The following is a 15,377-nucleotide window of genomic DNA, read 5'->3' as shown; positions in this document are numbered from 1 at the left end:
TTAATAAATTTGATTTCCATTGATAATTTTTTTGTGATTCTGTTGTCAGCACATTCAACTATGTAAAGAACAAAGTATTTATTAATAATATTTCATTCATTCAGATCTAGGATGTGTTATTTTAGTGTTCCCTTTATTTTTTTGAGCAGTGTATATATATATATATAATGTGCGGCGGACACTTTTCGGGTTTTGGTTTTGGATCTGGATCTCTGTTCGTGTTTTGGATTTGGATTGGTTTTGCCAAAACTACCTTTTTGGGTTTTAGTTTTGGATCTGGATTTTTTTGAGAAAAACATAAAAATGGCTAAAATCACATAATTATTTTTTTTTGTTCCTACAGTATTATTAACTTCAATAACATTCATTTCCAGTCCATTCTAAACACCTCACAATATTGTTTCTTGTCCAAAAGGTTGCATCGAGGTAGCTGGATGACTAAGATAAGCAACACAAGTGTGCGGCACAAACACATTGCCCATCTAAGAGTGGCACTACAGTGGCAGACAGTATGGCAGTTTTAAATACTAGGCCCCAAAGAGCACAAAATGCAAAGAAAAAAAAGAGGTGCAAGATGGAATTGTCCTTGGGAACTCCCACCCACCCTTATGTTGTTTAAACAGGACATGCACAGTTTAATAAACCCATCATTTCAGCAAAAGGTGGTCCCCCTGGAAAAAGCTTGCCAAATTCTCTGAATAATAGCTAGCTGCAAACATACCACCTCTTTCTTTGATGACTTTTCACATTATGATCAGAGGCAAGAGGAAGAGGACAGTGTCAAGAAGGTGATTAAAAATTAGAGAGGCACACGCAATCAGAAACAATATACATGCTTTCACCTATACTCTTATATTGGTGTAGAACACAAAGGACTTCAACCAAGCAAATATATAATTACCACATTACTGGACAAACTGAAGAACTAGGGGCCAAAGCCTCCGAATTTGTACCCCTTCTCCATTTTCAGGGATTAAGCTAATCTCGGATTTAATGCTGGGATGCAAATAAACTGGTGTATATCACAGAATCAAGATTAGATATTTTCCCCTCCACGGAGTCTGGAGACTTATTTTGTGAAAATCTCGTGGGTTTCTTTTTATTCCATTGTTTTATTGCATTTTTATTTACATATTTTTGTGGCAGATGTCTTATTTTTGTTTCTAACAGCTCCCAGTTACATGCATGTCAGCATACCTGTGTGTCCTGTTTATTTTATTCATATTTATTTTTAAATAAAGCAGCCCCAGAGATGTTTTAGCAGCCCCTCCTGAGCCCCTACATCTGCCCCAGATGGGGCAAGTTGAATCCGGGTGGGATCGGTACAGTACTAAGCAAGACTGTGCAGTAATTTTTTTGTTATTGAGCCCTGCCCTAATGGAGTTTACCACTCTACAGTCGAAACTCATTTCATACTATAAGTAGGACTGTTGGAGGAAGCAATGCTAACCTCTGCGCCCACATCATGCCTCAACTTGGCAAGCCAGACATCTTACTGGCTATAAGCCACCTTGAGACTCCATAGTGGGCCTTATTCAGTAACTGTGCCTCACAGGAGCTTCTGGACTATCTAGTGCTGCATTGCAATGGAAAGCTGATGCAATGCAAGATCACTGAAACGCTGTTCTTCTAACACCACAAGGTCTTGTGATAACCCTATGCAGCCCTTAGGAAAAGAACCCTGTACAACGAATGCGCATTTACTAAATAAATAATACAAAAATGTGGAACATTAATAATAAATCAAAATTAAGGTTGACTAATTGGAGCCATTCATTTGAGTAAGTCCCTAATATGAAATAATTGAGAAGAACCTCTCTCTAATGCTGGCACACTAGAAGATGTAGATGAGTGGGTTCACACAGGGCACCCCTGGAATTATATGGCAGACATAAAGACATAGGTGTGTTTGGAAAATCTAGTTTTCTCCAGCAGTTGTGCTGGATTATGATTCTGTCTCTTCTGAGTCTTACTGACTTTGGCCACAAATGTGGTCTCATTGGAAAACACTTCCATCAAAATTGCAATTTCCATGTCCACCTTTGTGGCTGTGTGTTTTTACAAATCTGTTTGTGATGTTGAAGCTTGTTTCATATTCTGCTCTAGGCTTTAATTTAAACCTAGGATCAAAAACATAGGATCAAGTACAGCAGCACCCTTGGAATTATACAGCAGCACCTCTGGACTTATACAACAGATAGGCAGCACCCCTGGACTTATACAGCATAGGCAGCACCCCTGGAGAATTACACAGCACAGCAGACCCCTGGACGGATAGGGCAGAGGGGCAGCAACCCATATAGGGCAGCACCCCTGAAATTATGTGGCAGACAAATTAAAGATGTGCAAGATGGAACCAACCCATCCTTATGCTGTATAAACAGGACATGCACACTTTAATAAACCAATTATTTCAGTAATGGTCTGCCACACGACTTTGGCTGAAATGATTGGTTTGTTTGGGCTCCCACCAAAAAAGAAGCAATGAATCTCTCCTTGCACAAACTGGCTCTACAGAGGCAATATGTCGCACTTATCCTCAGATCTCCCACTTCAGTGTTTACATCCTCATCCTCACAGAGAAATAATATTTAAACAAACCACATCATTTAGGTGTCAGTGGACTGCTTACACTATTACCCAAGGTTTCTGAACTTGACAATGCATTATGATGAATGCACTGCAGGTGGTGTATAAGGGAGGATGTTACTAGGTGGTTAACATCCTTACCCCTACTTATTATAGATTGACAAAGGCAACACATGGATTGTCACCTGTTGTCCGGATTTGTGGAGAAATAGTTCTACACCAAAGAGGTGGCTTTTTTTGTATTTTGCCCAGGCATGACAATGAGCTTTTTCATCCCATGGCCAACAACTGTCTCCAATGGTGACTTATTCAAACAAACCACATCACCATCAGAATACTCATCGTCAGCTTACTCCTCAGTGCCAGCTACACCAATATCCTCCTCATCCTGGTGTACTTCTACAGTAACATCCTCATTCTCAATATCAGCAACTGGACTAGCGGTGCTCCTCCCAGTACTTGCAGGGGGTGTGCAAATGGTGGTAGGAGCCTCCTCTTCCCATACAGTCTTGGGAAGGTCAGGCCTAGACATTGCAACCGCGGACACACTTAGACTCTCCTTGGGGATTTTTGATATCTCTGAATGCACAGTTGTTTTTGCCTGTGCTTTAACAAAGCTTTATTTTTGTAATTTTTTTGAGAGGGCGGAGGGCTTCCATCTTCATGAGTAGCTGAGCCACCAGTCATGAACACAGGCCAAGGCCTTAGCCTTTCCTTGCCACTTCGTGTCGTGAATGGCATATTGTGAATTTTACGTTTCTTATCAGACAATTTTTTGGGGGGTTCTTAATTTTTTCTTCTTGGATTTTACATGCACTCTATGACATTGGGCATCGGCCTTAGCGGACGACGTTGATGGAATTGTATCATCATTGTCATGGCTGGTGGCAGCAGCAGCTTCAGCACTAGTACTAGGAATTGGAAGTGGTTCCTGATCTTTCACTATTTTTCTTCCAAATTTTTGGTTCTCCATTTCATAGAGTAGCACCCCTTTATTATTACAGCACACAAAACAATGCCCCTTTAGTTTCACAGCACCCCTGAATTTGTACAGCAAACAATACAGGGCCAGCACCCCTGTATTTTTACAGCATACAGGACAGTGCTAGCACCCCTGTATATTCAGAACACCCCTGTAATTTTACAGCATACAAGACAGGGCCAGCAACCCTTTATATTTACAGCACCCCTGTTTATTACAGCATACAGGACAGGGCCAATGTACATTTATTTTCACAGCACCGCTGTATTTTTACAGCATACAGGACAGGGCCAGCACCCCTGTATTTTCAGAACACCCCTGTAATTTTACAGCATACAAGACAGGGCCAGTGCCCCTATATATTCACAGCACTCCTGTTTTTTACATCATACAGGACAGGGACAGTGTATATTTTTTCACAGCCCCCCTGTATTTTTACAGCATACAGGACAGTGCCAGCACCCCTGCATTTTCACAACACCCCTGTAATTTTATAGCATACAAGACAGGGCCAGTGCCCCTTTATATTCACAGCACCCCTGTTTGTAACAGCACACAGGACAGGGTCAGTGTACATTTATTTTCACAGCACCCCTATATTTTTATAGTATAGAGTACAGGGCCAGTGTACATTTATTTTCACAACACTCCTGTATTTTTACAGCATACAGGACAGGACCAGTGTACATTTATTTTCACAGTGCCCCTATATTTTTACATGATACAGGACAGTGCCAGCATCCCTGTATTTTCACAACACCCCTGTAACTTTACAGATTACAAGACAGGGCCAGCGCCCCTTTATATTTCCAGCACCCCTATTTTTTACAGCATACACGACAGCGCCAGTGTACATTTATTTTCACGGCAACCCTGTATTTTTAGAGCATACAGGACAGGGCCAGTGTACATTTATTTCCACAGCACCCCTGTATTTTTTCAGCATACAGGACAGTGCCAGCACCCCTGTATTTTCACAACACCCCTGTAATTTTACAGTTTTCAGGACAGTGCCAGTACCCCTATATTTTCACAACACTCCTGTAACTTTACGGCATTCAAAACAGGGCCAGTACCCCTTTATATGCACAGCACCCCTGTTTTTACAGCATACAGGACAGGGCCAGTGTACATTTATTTTCACAGCAACCCTGTATTTTTAGAGCATACAGGACAGGGCCTGTGTACATTTATTTACACAGCACCCCTGTATTTTTACAGCATACAGGACAGTGCCAGCACCCCTGTATTTTCCCAACACCCCTGTAATTTTACAGTATACAGGACAGTGCCAGCACCCCTATATTTTCAAAACACCCCTGTAACTTTAAAGCATACAAGACAGGGCTAGCGCCCCTTTATTTTCACAGCACGCCTGTTTTTACAGTTTACAGGACAGGGCCAGTGTACATTTATTTTCACAGCGACCCTGTATTTTTAGAGCATACAGGACAGGGCCAGTGTACATTTATTTACACAGCACCCCTGTATTTTTACAGCATACAGGACAGTGACAGCATCCCTGTCATTTTACAGCATACGAGACAGGGCCAGCGCCCCTTTATGTTCACAGCACCCCTCGTTTTTTACAGCATACAAGACAGGACTAGTGTACATTTATTTTCACTGCACCCCTGAATTTTTACAGCATACAAGACAAGGCCAGTGTACATTTATTTTCACTGCACCCCTGAATTTTTACAGCATATAAGATATGGCCAGTATACATTCATTTTCAGTGCACCCCTGAATTTTCACAGCATACAAGACAGGGCCAGTGTACATTTATTTTCACTGCACCACTGAATTTTTACAGCACACAAGACAGGGCCAGTGAACATTTATTTTCACTGCACCCCTGGATTTTTACAGCATATAAGACAGGGCCAGTACCCCTGTATTTTCACAGCATACAGGAGGACAGTGCCCCTGTACAGCACAGTGATAGCCTGGACAGCAACACCCATGTCCTGCTGCAGCACCCCTAACAGCACATGAAACACCAGTGACAGCCAGTGCAGCACCCCTAACATCACAGGGACACCACAGTGACAGGACAGCACCCCTAGAGAGCACACAATGACCCCACCTGATGCCACCACCCACAGAGAGAGACAGAGGTCTGTCTCCTTCACTCTCCTAGTCCGGAGTGAAAATGGCGGCGACACACAGCTCTTTATATGGAATTCAAAACTCACGAGAATCTGACAGTGGGATGATAACGTTTTGCCTCATCCTGGGATCAGAGTCTGGGAGCAAGTCCCAAGCCGGACTCGGTTCCTGGCTTGGATCGTGAAGTTCGGGGGAGTTCGATTCTCTGACAACCCGCTCTTTAATATATTTATATATATATATATATATATATATATATATATAAATCATTCAAAAACGGGTGGCACTCACGAGGACTTTTCACAGCGGAAAGAAATAACGAGAGAGACTGAGCTCTGGTAACGTTTCAGCTATATTCTAGCTTTCGTCAGACCAAACACATAAATACATTGTGCAAAAATTTATAGCTTACCCCATACCTAATGAACACTCCTCCCTGGTCCGGTGCACTGGCGAGGGAAGATGACGCTGTTCGACCCCAATTGCGTGTGTTTGTCTCACCTGCTGCCTCGCGCCGTACACCACCCTCCATCCTACGCGTCGGCAGCGGCTAGCTGACGTCACCCCGCTCTGACTGAGGGACGCGTTCACTCCTCCCGCCCGGCCCCGGTTACATAGGGAACCAATAAACAAAATATGACAACGTGTTACATAGACATAACATAAGCACAATCCCGCACAGATGCCACCAATATACTAATATCTTAGACCATAATAGTGACCAAGATGCTGATTCTGGTACTATACAGCAAGGTATCTACCAAGAAATTTACACTAACAGTGGCATTGATCTTACCCTGTCATTGTGTGTCCTATATCTGACATATTGCAACTGAATATACCTATTCTTACTAACATCATATGGCAAATCTGGTCTCATTACATTGTTGTCACTACCCATATGGAGAACAGATTCCTCACTAATCAAACAAACTGGACAAACAAACATGATCTATCTATAAAAAACAATTCAAAGGCATTTGTTCATTTAACCCCCCGGGCGATAATGTATTGAGAAAATGAATCCATCTCGCCTCACGTTGTAATAACAATTTCTCTCTATTACCCCCTCTTAATTTCTCCGGTTCCTGATCTATGATCTTATATTTCAGGCATGATAGATTGTGTTTGAACCTGGCAAAATGGCGCGCTACTGGTTGCGCCTGACTTTCACCACCCAAGGCCGCTCTTATAGCTGACCTATGCATGGCCATTCTCTCACGGAATTGTCTCACTGTCTTCCCCACGTAAAAAACAATCCGCAGGGGCAGCGGATGAAATATATTACAAACGAATCTGTACAAGTCAAGATCTTATCAATTTTAATGAATCTGCCTGTCTGGGGATGCGAGAAACCCGGTCCTGTCTCCATATAGCTGCACGTAGTGCAGCCAATGCATCGGTAGCAACCAGGCTTCTTGCTGAGGAATGTCTTAGGGGGGGTGACCTTGTAGTTGGAAATATCATTATGTACTAATAAATCCCTCAAATTCTTGTTCCTCGTGTAACACTGCAATAATGATTTGCCATTTAAAGTACCTAGCTCTTTATCTGTTGTGATAACGGGCCAGCTATCTTTTACATGTTGTTTTACCTCCTTACTGACCGTGGACCACTTCTGCACAAATTGTATTTTATTCTGCATTGGAGTGAGTGCTGCCTCTCTAGATTTTAATAACTGGCCTCTATCCAACCCCAGGACTTTGGCCTTGGTACGCATAAGCTCTGTCCAATCATAACCCCTTGCTTTAAACCGCCAGGCCATTTCGTTGATCTCAGCCTCTGTATTAGCAATATTGTCTGAGATTCTATGAACCCTAAGATTGGGAGTAAGGGAGGCTATACTTCATAGAGGGCGGATGGAAACTTGCAGCATGCAGCAGTGTGTTTCTGTCCGTCGTTTTTTTGAAACACACTGCTGCATGCTGCAAGTTTCCATATGATTGGACAGAGCTTATGCGTACCAAGGCCAAAGTCCTGGGGTTGGATAGAGGCCAGTTATTAAAATCTAGAGAGGCAGCACTCACTCCAATGCAGAATAAAATACAATTTGTGCAGAAGTGGTCCACGGTTAGTAAGGAGGTAAAACAACATGTAAAAGATAGCTGGCCCGTTATCACAACAGATAAAGAGCTAGGTACTTTAAATGGCAAATCATTATTGCAGTGTTACACGAGGAACAAGAATTTGAGGGATTTATTAGTACATAATGATATTTCCAACTACAAGGTCACCCCCCCTAAGACATTCCTCAGCAAGAAGCCTGGTTGCTACCGATGCATTGGCTGCACTACGTGCAGCTATATGGAGACAGGACCGGGTTTCTCGCATCCCCAGACAGGCAGATTCATTAAAATTGATAAGATCTTGACTTGTACAGATTCGTTTGTAATATATTTCATCCGCTGCCCCTGCGGATTGTTTTACGTGGGGAAGACAGTGAGACAATTCCGTGAGAGAATGGCCATGCATAGGTCGGCTATAAGAGCGGCCTTGGGTGGTGAAAGTCAGGCGCAACCAGTAGCGCACCATTTGCCAGGTTCAAACACAATCTATCATGCCTGAAATATAAGATCATAGATCAGGAACCGGAGAAATTAAGAGGGGGTAATAGAGAGAAATTGTTATTACAACGTGAGGCGAGATGGATTCATTTTCTTAATACATTATCGCCCGGGGGGTTAAATGAACAAATGCCTTTGAATTGTTTTTTATAGATAGATCATGTTTGTTTGTCCAGTTTGTTTGATTAGTGAGGAATCTGATCTCCATATGGGTAGTGACAACAATGTAATGAGACCAGATTTGCCATATGATGTTAGTAAGAATAGGTATATTCAGTTGCAATATGTCAGATATAGGACACACAATGATAGGGTAAGATCAATGCCACTGTTAGTGTAAATTTCTTGGTAGATACCTTGCTGTATAGTACCAAAATCAGCATCTTGGTCACTATTATGGTCTAAGATATTAGTATATTGGTGGCATCTGTGCGGGATTGTGCTTATGTTATGTCTATGTAACACGTTGTCATATTTTGTTTATTGGTTCCCTAGGTAACCGGGGCTGGGCGGGAGGAGTGAACGCGTCCCTCAGTCAGAGCGGGGTGACGTCAGCTAGCCGCTGCCGATGCGTAGGATGGAGGGTGGTGTACGGTGCGAGGCAGCAGGTGAGACAACACACGCAATTTGGGTCGAACAGCGTCATCTTCCCTCGCCAGTGCACCGGACCAGGGAGGAGTGTTCATTAGGTATGGGGTAAGCTATAAATGTTTGCACAATGTATTTATGTGTTTGGTCTGACGAAAGCTAGAATATAGCTGAAACGTTACCAGAGCTCAGTCTCTCTCGTTATTTCTTTCCGCTGTGAAAAGTCCTCGTGAGTGCCACCCGTTTTTGAATGATTTACATTGGCATGCAGCCAGGGAAGGCACCGAGGCAGCTACTAATAAAGACAGAGTGCCGGTCACTTTGGAATATATATATATATATATATATATATATAAAAAAATATATATATACATATATATTGGGAGAAACAAAGGCTGCGGCACTCAGGGTCTCATATAAAGTCAATGTATTATTGAAACTCACAACATTATACACCAACATTTCAGGGTATCTAGTCCCTTTGTCAAGATGTGAGAGTGAGCTAGAGAAAATAAATGTACTCACCCATATAGAAGAAAGAGCCCGCCAAACCACAGGTGAGAGCCCTCCGGTGCCTCTGTCCTTGTCACTAAATGACGCTGGAAGATGACGGAGAGTGACGTCAGGGTTGCGCCTGTGTTTGCCCGTTGCTTGGCAACACCCAGGGAGCGCTTCATGGCCGGAGGCAGGGAGGCTGTTAAGGAAAAAGAAATGATTAAGCAAGAAAAAAATATGCAGAGCGTGATTACTAAATAAAGGCCCATGCATAAATAAGATTATATTGCTGTATGAGAAAATACAGGGGGAGGACCTGGTCCGTGTAAACTGACATGCATGTAACAAAAGAGTGGATCAATAGATACCCTAGAAAGTATGCATAAAGAGTTAAAAAATCAGATGCAAACAGAGTGAATAGACATGAATACTTAATCCAGCAATAATTCTATAAAGAACCAACAATCGCATAGGTTGTCTAAAGTCCGAGCCACCTGACATGCCATCGACAGATGCTGACCCAGGGCTGTAAGTCCCTCAAGTGGGGACCACGGACCTGTGTCGGTAATTGACCATGGTGCTGAATACATTCATCCCATTCTAGGCTATCCAAAGATGCTCCAAATGATTAGTTCATTTAGGCCTGATGGATGTATCGTGTTGAGCTTGAAAATCCAATTGGCTTCTCTTCGGAGTAGACAACCATCCCGGTCGCCTCCCCGAGTCTATCAACTACTTAGATGTTCAGGTGACTATCAGTGCAGGTAGACTCCAGACAAGCATCTATAATAAACCCACCGATAAGAACACCCTCCTGCGGGCCAACAGTCAGCTTTCTTTAAAGTCAGAGTGCGTGGAGTCTGTTCCACTTTATTTCTTGCTGATTTAAGGGTACTATCCCTATGTCACATTGCTTTAAATTTGGTAACCATAGTGTCCAAATCTTCCTTAAGAGTATGTTCATCACTTGTATTTCTTTTAACTCTCAGCAATTGGCAAAAGGATAGTCCATTGATGGTGGCCTGTGGGTGGTAACTATTGGCTCTTAACAGCGTATTACTATGTGTCGGTTTGGTAAAGATACTGGTACAGATCTTATTATCAATCAATTTAATCTTTACATCAAGATATGCAATTGCTTCAAGGCTCATATGATGAGTGAGTTTTATCGGACAATCTAAACTGTTTATTAGTTCCTTTAAATTCTGAAAGTCATCATAACCACCATTCCAAAATAAAATCACATCATCAATAAATCTCTTGTGAGAAAAAAATCTGATCTCTGACCTAATGGTTAAAGAAAAGTTTCCATCCAGTCAACATTATGTAATCATTAGCATACATCGGAGCTACGTGTGATCCCATTGCGCAACCTAAGCTTTGTTTGAAGTATTGTCCGTTAAAGTAAAAATAGTTATGTTTAAGTACCAGTTCTAATAAAGTTAGAGAGAATTTTACTGCTGATCCCTTATATAGAATTTTACCATTCACCAGACGTTCCACTGCTTTAAGACCTCCATCATGGGGTATACTTGTGTACAAATTGGATATATCCAGAGTGCACATCCAAACATTGTTGGGCACCTCCCCCAATGCCGTAAGATTGATGAACAATTCATAGTATCCTTAAGATATGTGTCACCTGCCTGAACGCACGGCTGCAAATAGAAATCTAAAAAATTAAAGATGTAACTATATAAAGAATCTGTGGCCGAAACTATCGGTCACCCAGACGGGTTACACATATATTTATGGATTTTGGGTAACTTATAAATTAAAGGTACCCTTGGTTCATCCATTTTTAGAAATAAGTATCCACATCTATCACTCCTTCAATTATTGCTTCATCCAAAATCTTGTCTATTTCTATCTTAAAAAGATCAGTTGGATCTTTTGACAACAGGTCATGTACATCAGTCCCATTCAATAGTGAATATATTTAATTGGTATGTTTGTCTATGTCCATCACAACCCCCCCCCCCCCACCACATTATCTGCAGATCTTATAATGAGGGTGTTGTTATTGCTCAATTCTTTTAATGCTTTCTATTCCTCTTTACTCAAGTTGTTTCTATGGGGTCCAGGTTTTTTTTTGGTCATTTATAACTTGGACATTTAAGGCCTTCATAAATCCATGTATAGCTGGACTGTTGGAAAACGGGTCGAATTTAGATTTCCTTCTAAAGTCTGACTGCATCTGCTTTGGTATCATAGACTCTGTGTTGTCAAAAAATTCTCGCAATTTCAACTGTCTTTGTAATAGATATTGATCCACTCTCCAATCCATGGAGTCAAACGATGTGGTAGGTACAAATCCAAGTTCCTTACTCAATACAGAAACCTCAGCTGATGTCAAATTATGTTTGGGAAGATTAAATACTGCATTAGATTCTCCTATTTTCTGCCCCTCTTTCCTTTTGCAGTGGCATTGGCCCACTCTCCTGGTGTAACTTTTGCTCCCCCGCATTCATCGTGGGTTCTCACCCCTAAAGGGGGTTTCTGTCCTGAAGATGATTGGTCTTCTGAATCATTCATATCATCACCTGAGGAAGTTTGTGGATCACTAGTTCTCTGATAATCTCTATAGGGTGTTCTATTCCGATTCCTTTGCCATCTCCTCTCTTTAAAACCTCCTTCTGTTTTACCCGTCAACCATCTATAGACCCTTAATTCAGTGTAGTCCTGTTTAACAGTTTCAAATTTTTGTTTTTTATGTATGTCTTGATTTGTTGATTTATTTTCTCCATCCAGTTACAAGTGTGTCAATTTTGTCTTATTCTCAGTTCCATAGTCATGAATTAGTTGTCTAATAATGTTCAGCTCTCTAGATGTTTCTTTTACCACCAGGGTCATCATATTGAAAGAACATTTATTACGGATAGCTATCCAGCGACGTACAAACTCTTTGTTATAGCGACCTATTGTGGGGGTGTTTCGAATATATATATATATATATATACTGTATATATAATATACTAGCTGTTGTTCCCATTCTTCTTGCGGGAGTTTCTGATTTTCACGGTTGTAAATATAATTGAGTGTTAAAAATTTGGTAAATCTATAGACATGTGAATTTGAGACGTCATAATGTATGCAAATATTAGTCCATTGTTCGTGGCATTACCTGAGGAACACCCGTAGTAGATACGGTAAAAAGTGACAGGACCATTTTTGTAGTTTATTAAATTCCACCTACTGGAAGTGCAATCCAAAATTTTGATCTAATTGTCCGTTGGGTGTTATCGTTCATGCAATGCAAGCCACACATCGGTAATGCCATCATTATGTCAACCCCCGTTCATCCCCATAGGAGAGGTTTATTAAAATTCTTATTACGTAGTTTTCCTTTTTCCCACCTCAAGAATACCTGTGTTAAATTTCAGCTTCCTAAAATATCGGGAGAATTAGTGATGAGTCAGTCAGTCAGTCAATGAGTGAGTGATTGAGAGATACAGTAAAAAGTGACAGGACCAATTTTGTAGTTAATGAAATTCTCACACTGGTGGTGCAATCTAAATTTGGATTGGATTGTCCATTTTGGCATTAAAGGTCATGCAACACAAGCCATGCATCGGAGATGACCTCATTATGTCAACCCCCTTTTCATCCCCTTAGGGTAGGTTTATTAACATTCTAATTACATAGTTTTCGTAATTCCCATCTGAAAAATTTCTGTTAATTTTCAGCTTCCTTACATATCGGGAAATAAGAGAATTAGTGATGAGTCAGTCAGTCAGTGACTGAGTGAGAGAGACGGTAAAAAGTGACAGGCCAATTTTTGTAGTTTATGAAATTCTACACACTGGAAGTGCATTCCAAATTTTCATCTCATTGTCCGTTTGGGCATTATCCCCTTTCACATTCCTCTCTCTCTCTCTCTCTGTATATATATATATATATATATATATATATCTTTATAAACAAATATCCCCCTTCTTTGCTTTATACTTTCAATTTAATCAATAATCAATTTTATTTAAAGTACTATTTGTTGGGCTGCACTTCCCGAACCAAACCCACCAGCAAAGTTTCAACTGTATTGTATCCAAGAAAATTAAGGGTGCTCCAACAGGCACAAATGAATGTCTATCTTAAATATGCAAAATTCCTCAATGGCAATAACATCGGTCCATAAATCTTTGTTTAATTATTTCATTAAATGTAGAAAAAAGTAAATTTTCCAGAGTTTAATGTTGATGGATATCTCAGGAACTTGGATATTTTCTTTGTATACAATCACTAATGTTCCTGCAGTTATACCCTCATAGAGAATGTACACCCAACAGCGATGAAAGCAACCAATTAGATACGTGAGAAATCTTTATAATTTTTATTTTAAAAAATGTAATTTTTTTTCTCACAATCAGTGTTTATATACACTATTATCTGGAGATGTGTTCACAATTTTACTGCTGTTGGAAATCTTCCACTCTGTTTTACCCTACTAGAAGAGGGGGAGCTGCTAACAGAGCTAGCTTACAGTACGGGGGACACAAACTCCATAAACCCAACATGTTTCTTCATTGTAGACTTCATCAGGGGTGGAAACACAGGAGGTAATGATACAACTTTCAGCTCTTTTTATAAAAACACTATAAAGCAAATACCAATTCAATGGGGGGGGGGGGGGGGGAGGGGGTGATCCAAGTGTCAGAACTGACTCCAGCGTGTGCAGTCCAGCAATCCAGCATAGTATATAAAAATTATAACAAGATATCTAGTCTGATGTTATTACCATTGAGGATTTTTTTTATATTTAAGCATTCATCTATGTCTGTTGGAGCTCCTACTGTAATTGATATACTATATACATGATATATTGTAACAGGGTCAGGGGAACAGGTACAATCTCCTGGGGTAGATGGCAGTGTGCAGCAGCTGAGTGATCACACTGTCAGTTGGTTTGGTGCAGCTGGCCTCAGCCAGTTTTATTATGCAGAAAAACAGAACTAAACATCAAAATAAATACCTTCACTAACTACAGTAGGGGTCAAAAGTGTGGAAACCTTTTAGAAAAGGAGTATTTTTGAAGTTTGATGGCTCATAACACCACTTATTTTTGAAGTGATACCATAAAATGATATATCAATGAAAAGATTATTTAATCAGGAATGTAATGCAACAAAGTTTGTTCAATTATCTGTATTCTATCAAAGGTTATAGCCAAATAACAAAAACAAGGAAACACAACTTGCTTAGGTTAATATGAAGTAGCTTTCCTTCATTTGAATGCAGCCAATGAGCATGAGTGTTTAGAGAGCCAGTCAGGTGTCATATTTTTTGGCAATGAGCCAATCAGGTCCCAGTAGGATTCAGCAGTTATTGTCATGTGTTGGATTTGAGAGGAGGACATCTGTCAGTGTGTTATGTGATTGCTATTAGAGTTGGTTGTAAAATGTAATAAAATTAAAGAAATGTTGCAAAGAGTTGACTGGTCACCCAGAAAGCGATGTAAAATAATACTATTAAGTGAACAAGGCTACAGTTATGAAGAAATTAGGAGGAAAATTGTTGGAAATGTAACCAAAGGTGGCATTTCTATATTTTTGAAGAGGCATAAGTAGACTCAGTCACTACAAAACCGGTAAAGGCAGGAAAAGGTGCACAACAGCAAGTGATGATAGACGAATTAAGAGACTGTGCTTAGATGACAAAAGAAAATCATCTGGGTGTATACAAGGTAAAAATGGCGGAAACCAATGTGAAGTTGAGTGCAAGGACTGTTCTGCGCAGACTGCAGGGATTTGGTCTAAATGCTAGAATTCCACGAAAAAGCAATTTTTATCTCTCAAACAAAAGTTGAAAAGATTAAACTGGACTGTAACCCATGTTAACCGTACAGCGGAACAATGGGACAGTGTTATTTGGTCTTACAAAACCAAAATCTCCCTGTTTGGTAGTGATGGTATAAAATACGTAAGGAGAAGAATCGGAGCAGATTTGCATCCGGATTGCATTACACATACTGTGAAACACCCAGTTAGTGTTATGATATGGAGTTGTATGACATCAAAAGGTGTGGGCAGAATTTGTTTGATTAATGAGAA

The 15,377-nt window shown here is 40.6% G+C and overlaps 1 protein-coding gene across 6 annotated transcripts in view; it reads left to right on the top strand.

Moving 5' to 3' along the window:
• CFAP47 (cilia and flagella associated protein 47) overlaps positions 1-15,377 on the top strand; it is a 1,065,013-nt gene that overhangs the window by 611,336 nt on the left and 438,300 nt on the right. The gene's annotated exons all lie outside the window — the stretch shown is intronic.

The sequence above is a fragment of the Pseudophryne corroboree genome, chromosome 2 (assembly GCF_028390025.1).
Source record: "Pseudophryne corroboree isolate aPseCor3 chromosome 2, aPseCor3.hap2, whole genome shotgun sequence".
NCBI lineage: Eukaryota > Metazoa > Chordata > Amphibia > Anura > Myobatrachidae > Pseudophryne > Pseudophryne corroboree.
Note: the sequence above shows the minus strand (reverse complement) of the source record. Positions and strands in the feature narration are given on the sequence as shown.